Raw genomic sequence first — 12,907 nt, forward strand, 5'->3', positions numbered from 1 at the left:
ACTGACCGCAGAGGGCATAGCCAAAATATTGACTGTGTTTTTAGCCCGAACTATCCTGATATTGAGTCTCCAGCTCTGAGTGGTTAAACATCCAGCAGAGAAGATTAATGATATAACATCCTGATGAAGGCAACAAGCTTAATATTATAATATAATCTAAATAGCAAATACCTTGGAATGTACAAATGAAACCATAATTTTTTAACAACCATAGATATTCCAATATTCAAATCTTAATAGAAAATTAACAAACAACAATTACATATATCCACCCAGAAGTTTAACAATCAAAACCTTATGTGATATTAACCTTACTATTGATCTGAAATAACAGAGGCAGTAAAGCTTAACACTACTATCTATCTGAATATCAGACACCTTAGAACATAAAATGAAACTGTTGTGTTCTTAACAACCATTAACACCCTGTCATTTAAATCGCTCTAGAATGTTAACAGATAATAATTACATATTTATACATTGAAATTGGAAATCAAATCCATATATAACATTGCTGCATGACAATCATGACATTTTGTAACATACTTAAAATTTCATTTTGACATAACCTAACCCTCTTAACCAATCATCTCTATCTAATACATAAGATTTTCTCCAATCTGTTATCATTTAATGAAATATACCTAAGTTTTTCAAAGGCAAAGGTCTGAAGTTGAACAAAAGTCTTATCATAAGCAATCCTTGCTTTACCTTTTGAAGAACTACGCATCCAGAATCATGAATACATTTCAATACACTATGAAATTAATAATACTAAATTATGATACACATGTGAAAACCTTTGCTTCTTACTTTAGTTCTGTACTAAGAACACCTTTCATTAGAATACCTTATTTTTTATTTTTTCTGGAACACTTTTAACCATTACTAAATTATTGGGGGTATCTCCCAAGAGACTCTTGAGATCTTTGGAGGCTCCTTATTAATGAATAAAGGTTGGCCACCCCTTTATTCACTGATTGGAGTCTTACCCAACAGTTTTTCTTCTCAGGGATTATAGTTAAATATCTTTGGTTAGAACAGTTGGTAATTTAGAAGAAAGCATGCTTTTAGATTTGCACCCCAATTGTATCATGAAAAAAATTTTATTGAGCTCAAAAACAAAGGAGAACAGCTATTCACAAAATGGCAGACAAACATGTCACACATACACAGAACATACAGACATTTACACAAAATCAGAGTGCACTCAAACAAACCTTTAAATCATTTTGTAGTAATTCTATTACAATTTTGAAAATTTATAATTTGACTATCTGTCATTATAAATGGTACCCATGTATCGTGCGGACCAGGAAGCTATCTAAATTCAACAACATAGAGTAGTACAGGCATATACGCCTGATCCTATAATGTCAATGCCTATCATAGTGGCTATGACAGCCAACACAGCTGAAAATATATTACCAGCTATAAATAATTTCCACTGAAACGCAGCCGGCTCTCAACATGATGTGTGACTTTCCTAAGTTGTTCCTAAATTGGGGGTTATGCTTTCTGAATGTTCCTGATTATTATCCAAGGCTGGTGCTATAGTGGCATCACTCTCATTTTTTCCACTGGAGGACTCAGACTGAGTCTGATTCTTTTGTGGCTCATGTCGAGGTTTAATTCTTCTAGAGGTAACCACACTTTATCTCCTGAATCTGTAATGACACAAGCAAATCCTCTTCCCCAAATTTGAACAATATCTCTTTCCCATTTTCCAGTATGAATCTCTTTCCAAAAAATAGGTACCTCCAAGACCCCCACACACATTCCATGGGAGTGGCACGACCTTCCACATATGGAAGAAGCAACAATTGGGTTATACACTCTCCTGCTTAACCCGACATGGCTGTAAAGCTTGCATCATAACCTGAATCTCATCTTTAAATTCAGAGTCTATCACTCCTATATGTACTATCATCCCTTTTGAAGTCAAACCACTTCTTCCCACAATCAAACCAACTAATTCCTCACATACAGGCCCATAAATCCTGGTTCTAATCTTCTGAATTCCTAAACTGGGGGCTAACATAACATTCTCTAAGGAGGGGATATCTAATGCTGCGCTACCTCTGATGGCAGCAAAGAGATCACTGAGTTGGTTCCCTAAAAGGATTAAGCTTATCATATGTAGGGGCTGAGGGTTGCACCAGATATGCCTGAGAGGCCAAAAAAATATACTTAAGAGACCAAAGAAGAAGGCAGAAGAAAATCGAATTTCCCCTTCTTATAATTAGTATTGGATCTAAAAGATCCATGCCTTCCTTCCTCCTCTGCAATTGGTCCCTGTTCCTGAAACACTAGAGTTTCCTCATTTCCCATTTCCTGTAAAATCTCTTGTTATGTTTCATATTTTTTCCAAAACAGAAAATTTCTCATAACCCTGATGAACAATCCCTGAGACCATGCTTACCTGCCTGCCTATTCTCCTCCAGTCCGTCGAGCACTGACTTAATTTCCTTAATTCCCTTTCCTAGTCTCGAAGACTTACTTTCATACCCTAACCTTGAAGACTTATTTTCATGCTTTAGTCTCGTAGATTTATTTTCACGTTCTAGTCTCGAAGACTTATTTCCGTACTCAAGTCCTTAATTTCTTTACCCTAGTCTCTAAGACTTACTTCCGTATTCAAGACCCTGTTCGGGCGCCATATGTTGGTATTACCTGTGGTGACAAGCCCCGAGAACGAGGTGCCCGCGGATGAATAAAGGAAAGTAGAAGAGAAACAAGAGATCTAAAAGTCTGGGATCAGGAGGCTTACAGCCTCTGAGACTACGGCCCTGATCACTGCTCTCGATCGCCTTTTATTAAAACCGAGCACATAACTCAGACCAACAGGAGAAATTAATTATCCCTTTCCATATCTCCTCTCAGCTGATGGTAACCATCCTTAGGCTAGCCTCCCACACCCTGCACCACATGCACTCAGTAGGGCTGGGGATCATAAGTCGACCATCGGTAATCAGTTCATTAGCAATCACAGTCCTTTCCCCACAGTCAGGGTTGTAGGCATTGAGTCTCCAGATCAGCAACTGAGGTAAGAGAAGTAGATTTGCAGTTGTGGGTTTCCCTCCTAACAGGAAATTCTGCTTTTCTTTCAAGATGGAATCATCTGTGTTCATATTTTTGAGTCATCTTTATGCAAAAGTTTAAGTATAATCTTTACACAGTACGACCTTTTCTGTCATTTCATATTTTGTACTTCTCAGAGTAATTTGGCAACTATTGTGGAAATATCCAAAACCAAAGACTTTGGAACCCTCCTATTTCCCATCTTACCCTGCATTGCATGATTTCACTCTCACAGGCAGCCATCTTATTCCTGAGTTCATTAGCTGCCGCAGCAAAATACTATTTATACTCATTATTTACTGGTCTGTTGCTGGAGAAACTCAATTTGCCTTGGTAATCTCTCCAGAGAATTGAAATATTGGTGTGCATTATTCATGGCATCAAGGAATTATACACAAAAAGAAAAATATGTAATTACATTAAACACATGACTCCATATCTTGCCAAATCCACTTGTTGGTTCCCTTCATTGGGTCCCTTGCGGTGGTTAATTGTTCTGCAACGTGCTTCATCTTTACAGCTTAGAAACCAGAAGAGCATGGTTATGCCAAGTATCAGACAGATTGATTTTGTTAAAATGAAATTCTTGTTATCTTGTCTGCCATGTGCTGCTGCAAACCAATGATGACTTTAATGATCTGCTAAAACCCCTAAGAGTGGTAGTGCTCTAGCCTCGTGTTTAACAGTATGACACATCTCTTCAGTCAGCTGAGTTTGACTACAGAAACATTCATTTTTAAAGTATCTAAGTAAGATTTGCATTTTATAAGAAAAATAAAGCATTTATTCTTAGGAATAGGACATATAAAACACATTGACTTTGGCAGCAATGCTGTGCTCAGGTGTAATAAAATTGATGAGCCCATATAATGAAATTTATGGAACCAGAGTGAATTCAATTTATTTAAATATGCTCAGTTATGTTTTTGTTTATTCCCATAGCAGATGTTTAATCTACAAACCAGGCAATTACGGCAGCTCTTCCAAAGAAGTAAGAGTAGATTAGTCAAACGTTCACATCAATTTTTATGTTTATCATTAGTTTTATGAGGTATCATGAATATTCAGTGGTAAGAAAAACTATCATTATGGTACCTGGAAATCCTCAAAATGCTGTTTTGCATCTCTACATGCTATCTTTCCTTTCTGATATAGCTATTAATGTGTGTTGTTTCTTATTACAAGCCGGGCTTATGGGCTGCAGTGGAAAAAACTCTCATTTTCTTTCAAGATATGGTACATTCCAGTCAATATATTGAAGCTATTTTTGTAGTATTTATATAAATGCATATTGGTAATTACATTTTGACTTTTACTATGGACATAAAATAGCTCATTGCATTCTCCATAATTATTTTACTTCATAAATAAATTACTTTTTTTATAAAGTTTTAATTTTACTGAAACTATTCACTATTCAAGTAAAATTTTTTATATCAAAAGAATATTTCATTTTTTAAAAGTCAGACTTGCTATTCTTCTTAATATGAACCTGCAGATAGAAAGTCTTAACATAAGGTCATTTATGAGGGAGGAATTCACATAATAGTCTTATTTTTTTCTTTTTAGTGCTTAAAATGTCAGAATAAAAAGGCTTTAACTCCTTTCTTCATCAGTAAAACCACATGACATCGTCTATGAACAACGAAGAGATGTTTCCAGCCTGGCTATTTTTGAATTGATTGCACTACGGTGAGCTCTGTCCTAAAAGCAGTGAAATGTCTCCAGTATCTACACTGGATTCCCACAATACATTTTCCTCAGTCCAGTTTAGTGGCAGATTTCTCATCATTAACCACCATTTAGACTGAAGTGAGAACTAGGAGATTATTATATTCAAATAACTCTAGAAGGGGTAGCTTCAACAGAAATATTTTCAATGTCACTTTTACCAAATTTTGAAAGAGTTCCTGTTGGAAAGTATGCTTCCATTTTTAAGCATGCTTTGAAGAATGCCATCATGATTTTGGTGTGGATTTGAGGAGAGGATATGTTTTTTCACTTCTTATTAGTTGTAATGTAAACTTCCCAAGAATATTAGCTTTAAAAATAACACGCATATGCACATATGCATATAAATAAACACACATGACTATGTTTTAAATTTGAATGTAGACCATCAGGAAACTTCAGGATTATTAATTTGAAATATACTCACTTCTTGGATTCTTATTGAAATTTCTAAAAGCATCAGTAGTTTTGAATGGAGTATAGAACCCAAACTGGCAGTTCATAGTCCAATGATGCCTGTCTGTAAGGAGATTTTTATCAAACCGTACATTGTCAGCTTATAGTTACACTCACATTCCTAAAAATTGGATGGAGGACAACTAAAAACTGATATATAAGACTTTTTTTGAATGTTGAATTTAGACCCAATAATTCCAATGATGTGAACGATGTGACAAAATAAGAGGGTATAGGACCCAGAAATTTATTAATTTATTTTTTTGGTACTGGGAATTGAACTCAGGACCTTGTGCTTGCCAGGCAGGCGCTTTTGCCACTGAGCTATATCCACATCCCAGGACCCAGACATTTAAAAAAAGAAAAAAAAAAAAAAAAACAACACTACAGCAAGAAGGCATAAAATTAGCTCACAGCTTTAGTAATAAAAGAAAAGGCCATGACATTTTAAGAAAGTAGTAAAATACTCACTGGGTGGAGGAATAGGTATGGAACACAAATTCCCAAAAAGAGAAGACCACTCATAAACAACTTCCGACAAATATATGGCTAAGCTATATTCTCTTGGGAATTCCAGAGACACAGAGAACAGTACGTCACTCACTGTTAGATTAGAAATTTTTAAAACCTATGAATTACTAGTAGGCTTGACTTCCTTATAACAGAAATGTAGCCCTTCAAATTGAAGGCTAGGAAAGTCATCTAGAAATCTTCCACAGCAATCAGTTATTAAGAACACAGTAAGCCCCGTAAATGTTAGAAAGATGCTCTTCATCCCCATGATGCAGGCCATGTAGGTCACAATCATAGTAACTAGACTAATAATTCACTGCAGTGTGGTCTTTGCTTCTGTGCATGGGAGTCATATTTTGTTTCTAGCTGCTTTGGACCTTTATATATAATATATATATATTTTTTTTTTTTTTTCTGGAATGGCAAGCATTAGAAAAATAAAAGCATCACTTAGTTTGAAAAATTTATTTTCTAATCATTTTTCTAGAGAAATGCTTATAGCTTCAATGAAAATGTGTAAAACAAAACTCCACATGTATTAAATTTGGGTAGTACAAAATAAGTTAATTAAATTTTTAAACTAGTAAGACTACAAAATTCATTAATAAACTTACAAGACTAAATTTCTTATAAAGCCTGGAGATGTGCTCTTATTTATTGACCACAGTTACTTTTCTCAGTTGTTGAAATGTTACCATTTCAATGTACTTAAATTATCAAGACAGGATTTGGCTCTTTTTTGTATCAAATGTGTTAAGTAAAATTATAGAAATATATTTTTAAAATTTTTTATTTTTTATTGTTTATTTCAAAGACACAAAAAACCAAAATGATACAGAATTTCAAAACAAGATAGGAAGTTAATTTAATGGTTATTATATTACATATTTTTATGTTCAAAGTAGAAATATAGAAAGAATAAGTGTACATGAAATATTACATGCTGGAAGATATCAATATTTGTTTTTTTTAAAAGTTGACATATGTAATGTAAGGAAATTGTTTTTACCATGCTTGAAGGAAGAGTGATGTGGAAGTATGTATTACAAATGGTGATGGTTAGGGGTGGGGATTTAGCTCAGTGGCACAGCACCTACCTGGCAAGTTCAAGGTCGTGAGTTCGATTCCCGATACTGGGAAAAAAAATGGTGATGGTTAATCTTCAATATCAAATTGATTGTATTCACAGACAGAGCACCTTTCTGGGTGTGGGTGGACAGGTCACAAGGGCTTTACCTTGGAGGCCGTATGTGGTCCCTGGAAACTCCATCTTGCACTCTTCCACTAATCTATGTCTTAGATGCGAGGAACTGAGCTATGCCCTTCTGCAACAAAGTTTCTACCTTGGAGCCTGTTGACTCTCCTATGAACCCCTGAAACTGTGAGCTAAAATAACCCTTTACTCCTTCAAGTTGCACATGTCAAGTATTTTATTTCACTAGTGAGAAAGCTTACCAACACACAAATCAAATAACACAAATTATAGCTTCTATGCATTAATTTATTCAACAGCAATTGAGTTGACACTTGCTCAACTAATTATCTATCTCACTCTTATGATTTTCCAGGTGAGAGTACATCCATGCAAGTACTTAATATCCCTAATTTATGAAGTTCAAAGTATACTGTGGGTCTCAGCAGATAGGGCAGTATTAGAAATAGACTCATAACATGGAAGTTGGGGAGCACTTAGTTTTCATAGCTTTGGAGTAAAGAAAAGTGGACAGTTTAAATAATACTGCAGTTAGCAAATAACTGCATATATAATCACTAACCTTGTGTATATTTTGATACCATTGTGAATTTTATAAAATTACTTATAGTTCTAATAATGTCTTGTGATCAATTACTACTGATTTGAACTTAGTATATAGCACAAATATAATATTTCTATTTTCCAAATGTGAAAATTAAAACTAAAGAAAAAAACCACTTAAACTCTGAAGTAGGGTAAACAAAAATATATGTTTCTACACAGTAGATATATTTGTTTTCAGTTACTGAATTCTTTATAATGATACACTGGACTACATGTTTTCAGTGGAGTAATTTAGAAAACATTACAATAAAATGAAAATAACATCTTTGTTATCAACAATAATTTCAAAATGTGGAATTGTCCTTTCCATCCCATTTAAACTCTTTTAATGTCTACTTCATATTGGCACACTCAACCTGCCTTCTTATTAACCTCTTATTTTGGTTTTATGTAAATAACACAAATATTTCAAGGATATATTTAAATTCACTCATTAACACTGCTTCCCTTTACTTTTCCAAGGTCAAGTAGGCACATGATCCTGAAACTGGAAGGGACCTGGGATGTTGTCTGGACTCCTTCTCTTCTTAAATACCACTGACAGCACTAATATAAATGAAAAAAAACTCACCCTTTATATTTCTGTTAGGCTTTATTCCTAGAGAAGTTTCCTAAGTACTTTACTTCCAATGCCTTTCTATCTTTGTAGTTATGCAGTTTAGTGTATTAAAACATTAATTCCTTGTCTTTTTTTTATTATTTTTTAATTTTTTTATAATTCCTTTTCTTTATAGATTTTATAAATGTATTACTTAACAAGAATCTACCAGTTTCTATATTAGTAAGTTATTTAACCTCGTGCAGGGTCAATATTCTTTTCAAGTGAGATATTACCTTTAAAAACTCAGTATGTGTTACTGGAAGAATTAGCTGAATGTATATAAAAATTATATATATTCATAAAATGTGACTGGTAAGTACTAATTAAGTTTTAGCTATATGAGTTAGACTAGCATTAGTAGAACTGTTAGTAGTCATATTACTTATTGAATTACTTAATGAATTATCAATGAATCATGTATAAAATAAAATATAAAGTAAGTTCTATAGGTTGAAAACAAAAATTGTTCTATTGCTGTAGGAACTAAAAATGTCTTTAAAGAGTAGAAGAACACCATTCATTATGATCAATTTTTCTTTCCACAATTTGTCTTTGAGTCAAAAGATTATCTCATATCTAAAGCTAGAGGTTAATTGTATAAGACTTACAGTAAATTTAAATCATTTCCACTAGATTTTAAGCTCTCTTCAATCCTAAAATTATAGTCCTGAACATGTTTGGTTTGATTTTCCAGCAGTCTGAGTTGCATTTGAAAAGTTCAAGCACAACTGTGTTACTTTGTGGATTGCTTCGTGTTGAGGTATATTTTATTTTATTAATTTTGTTATGAGTTAAAAATATCATCTTAAGAAACTGGCTTACTTATACAAATTAATTTTCTTTCTGTAGAGAAGAATCCCCATTATCAAGGAAAAAATGAATTAAATATAAAGTAAATTAACCTGTAGCAATATATTGAATAACATATTAGCTACACATCTAAATTCTAACTCCTAACTCCATTTCCAGAAATGTTATTTAGAATAAGTTAAATTTTTGTTGTTTTTGTTTCTTCATTAGTAACATAGGGACAGACTATGTCTAACTCAATGTTATTGGAGGATTAGTTCAGGTAATCCATGAAAAGTAGTTAGAACAATAACTATCAGTTTGAGCTATGATTTTGTGATTGTATACAATATAAACATTTTTTTATAAATTTACTTTGGTAATTAGGTAGATAATTTTTATAATTCAGATTTGGTTTGGAAAAAACATGGAGAAATATTTAACAAATACAAACCATAGTCACCAATCATAGTAATCTGATGAGAGCTATTCCTAAACCAACTGAAATTTTCTTGCTTTTACAGAATAACTTCTTCCGTGCACTTACTACGTATCTGATGTCTAACAGGCATTATGCTTCAGCTGAGATTATGGGTTAAATAGAACAGATTATTGTGGAAATTAGGGTGCCATTTTATTTATCACTTTGAACCACATTTTAAAGGCATTAGTTACCCAAGAAGAACTCGATGACTACATTCATCTGCTACCACTGTTAAAACCAGGCCACCTCAAGAGGAACTGCCCTAAGAAGCCCCCTGGGCCACGCCCTTACTGCAAAGGTGACCACTGGAGTTTGGTCTGCCCTCTGAAGTGGAGACTACAGAGCTCAGACACATCCTACCAGTTAGTCCAACAGGAATGAGGGGGCCTGGGGCATACTCTGCCTTCTCTCTCTGGCCAGACTGTCATCTCCATGGAGGAGACCCTGGTAATCATGATTATAGAGCAGAAAGAAAACAACCTGTTGCTAGACACAGGTACAAGGCTGTCAGTCCTTTTCAATCCTGGCCTTCCTTCCAGCAGTCACACCTCAGTGAAAGGAGTCACTGGTGAGGAGGTATACACTATTTTTCACAACCCTTAGGCTGTAACTACTTATTAGATCTTTCTTGCATATCTCTGTCCTCCTGAGAAACCACTTTGAAGATACCAACATGTATTAAAGCAACCATTGATATTTTCCTACTAATCTGTCCATAACTCTGTAATGTTTGTATTGTTCCTATGCTTTTTCATAAATGGAGGTATGTTTATTACTATGTGTTTCCTATAACAACCATTGAGAATAGTCAATGAGTATTCAATTGGTCACTCATGTATAGCTCTATTTATTTTCTTAGAAACCACTTTGAAGATACCAAAGTATAGTACAACAACCATTAATAATCTCCTACCACTTCTGTCTGTAACTCACTATTATTTGTCTATTTATTTTCCTGATAAACTATCTTGTAGATAACAATATGTAAAAAAACAACCATTGATAATTTCCTACCATTTTTCTGTAATTCGGTAAGCCCCCCTATTACTATGTTACCCTTCTTTTACTCTTTAAAATTAAAAAAAGACTAAATTTTACAATGTCTTGAAAAATAATCTTGTACAAAATGAGATTTTTAAAACTTTTCTTCAGCTGCTGTAATCTGTTTCAAACAACAGAAAATTTCCCACGGTCCTTGGTCATTGTACACCTGTCTTCACATCCACACATCCCACACATAAGGAACATAGCAGGTATGTAGCAAATACTTCTTGAAAGAAAGAATTATAAAAATACTAAAATAGCTTCTCAGCCATTTGGCTAAATCAAGTGTAGTAAAAATACTAAAATACTCTGCAGTATGCTGATAATGTTTAACAACTGTCTGGGTCAGGAGATGTTGTGGTTTTAGATTTAAAATGTCCCCCAAATGTCTCTTGTGTCTGTACAGTGATTGGATCACTGGGGAAGCCGTCTCATCATTGGACTTATCCATTGGTGAGTTAAGTAGACCTTGGTGTGGTTAAAGATGGAGCCTGGAGAGAGCAAGGTTGCTGGGTGGGACCTGGTGGGGCTTAGTACATCCTTCCACACCTTCTCCCTTCTTTCTATGCTCCTTGGTCACCAGGGGTGAGAAACTGTCCTCCGCCTTGCCTCCTGCCTTAGAGTAGCCAAATGTGAGCTGAACTCAGCAGACACTGTGAGCCAAATAATCCTCTCCTCCTGTAAGTTGTGAGTGTCATTGGGTCTCAGTGATAGGCCTGATTAACACAGGGGCTGACTTGTACCAATTTCTGATTTTTGTGGTAAAAAATTCACCACAGCTGATATTCAACTACACATGTGGCAACAGTTGGCTTACATGTTTCTAAAAATCAATCAACAATTCTCACAAACTGATCTAAACTATTCCCAGCTAAAATATATGTTAGCTCTTGTTAAAATATCAAAAGCAGAAGCCATTATGCATGCACTGTCTCCATGTATGATTGTAGAATATTTTTTCAGATTGTTAGATACTTTTAATAAGGAAGCCTCAAAGTATAAAAGTTACTCTGAAAATTTAATAATAACCATAATAAATCCTATTGATAATTTCAAAAGTCTTTTCCAGATGAGAAAAACTGAAGCATAGGATAATTAGGTAATTTATTTTGGGTCACATTTACAAAGAGATTGATTCAGAATTCCAACGTAGCAACTTAGCTTTAAAACTCGAGCTCATAATCATTATGTTACATCACCTCTGAGTGAATGATAGAATACATATTATCAATTCTTCTCAAATTTACAGAAGATCCAGTATTTGATGATAAATTCTTTCTTGTTTTAGTCCTTTTATTTATCTGGTGGGCTGGTTTGTTTTGTCAAAACATTTAAATCAGTGGGAAAAAAATGATCACAACCAGGAGAAAAATTAGAGGTTGCGCAGCCAGCAGGAATCCAACCCTGAAACTGTTGCAATAGTTATTTGTCTAGTGGAGCTATCCTGGAAATATTTAGCAGTCTTGTAAAATAGCATAAATTGCTCTTAGGTACTGATAATTCCATCACATCACACGCCAGGTAACTCTTCACCTGTGCTTCTCTAAGAACCAGAGTTTCACGTGAATTGCAAAAGTTTTTAAACTTTGTCTCTTTGTACAGAGAAACACTGAGACAGAGACACAGAGGAAAACAGAGGCAGTCAGAGAGACAGAGAGATAGAAAGAAAATGGGAGAGACAAACAGAAAGAGACAAAGAGACAAAGAGAGATAGACTATAGCCAATAACCTGTACTAATTATTAAGAACTGAATTTTAAATTTCAAATCATTACTCTTTCAGATTCTTCTCTTCTTTTTCAGCTTTAAGGTAAGCAATACTTTCCATGTGTTAAATCTGCCCCTCTCCTGCTTTAGAGTTTCTGGTCCTCTGTACCGAATAAATTTTTTGATCTGTGAAAACTCTAAATTTCTTGTTCATGCACTATAGGATATTCATCAAACAACAGACCTAGATTTGTTAGGTAAATAGAAAAACTTGTGGAATAACATATTTGCTCCTCAGATAGATTCTCCAGAGCCTTCCTTTCTAGTGCAAGGAGAAAATTCTTATTGCTAGTGATATGTTACTTCACTGTATCAAATTGATCACTGTTGAATATTCTTCCATATTAACACAACCTTGTAACATGAAAATCCTCAATATATGATGTCAAAAGAGTTGCAACATCTTTATTAAAAGAAATATATTATATTGTTTATTGTCATGCCAAGAATGATTCATGAAGGAATCTTTGTATGTGAGGCTTTCTTAAGATTTCAGCTGTGGCCAAAAGCAAATGAAATTCTTTGTACAGTAGCACTTTTGAATGCATCTCTTACATTATCACTGATTGATTTTTTTCCATCAGATTTTAAACTAGAAGACCCAGTCCAGGAAGTTTCTAAGT

This window comes from Chinchilla lanigera, unplaced genomic scaffold (genome assembly GCF_000276665.1).
Source record: "Chinchilla lanigera isolate Chin_1 unplaced genomic scaffold, ChiLan1.0 scaffold00125, whole genome shotgun sequence".
NCBI lineage: Eukaryota > Metazoa > Chordata > Mammalia > Rodentia > Chinchillidae > Chinchilla > Chinchilla lanigera.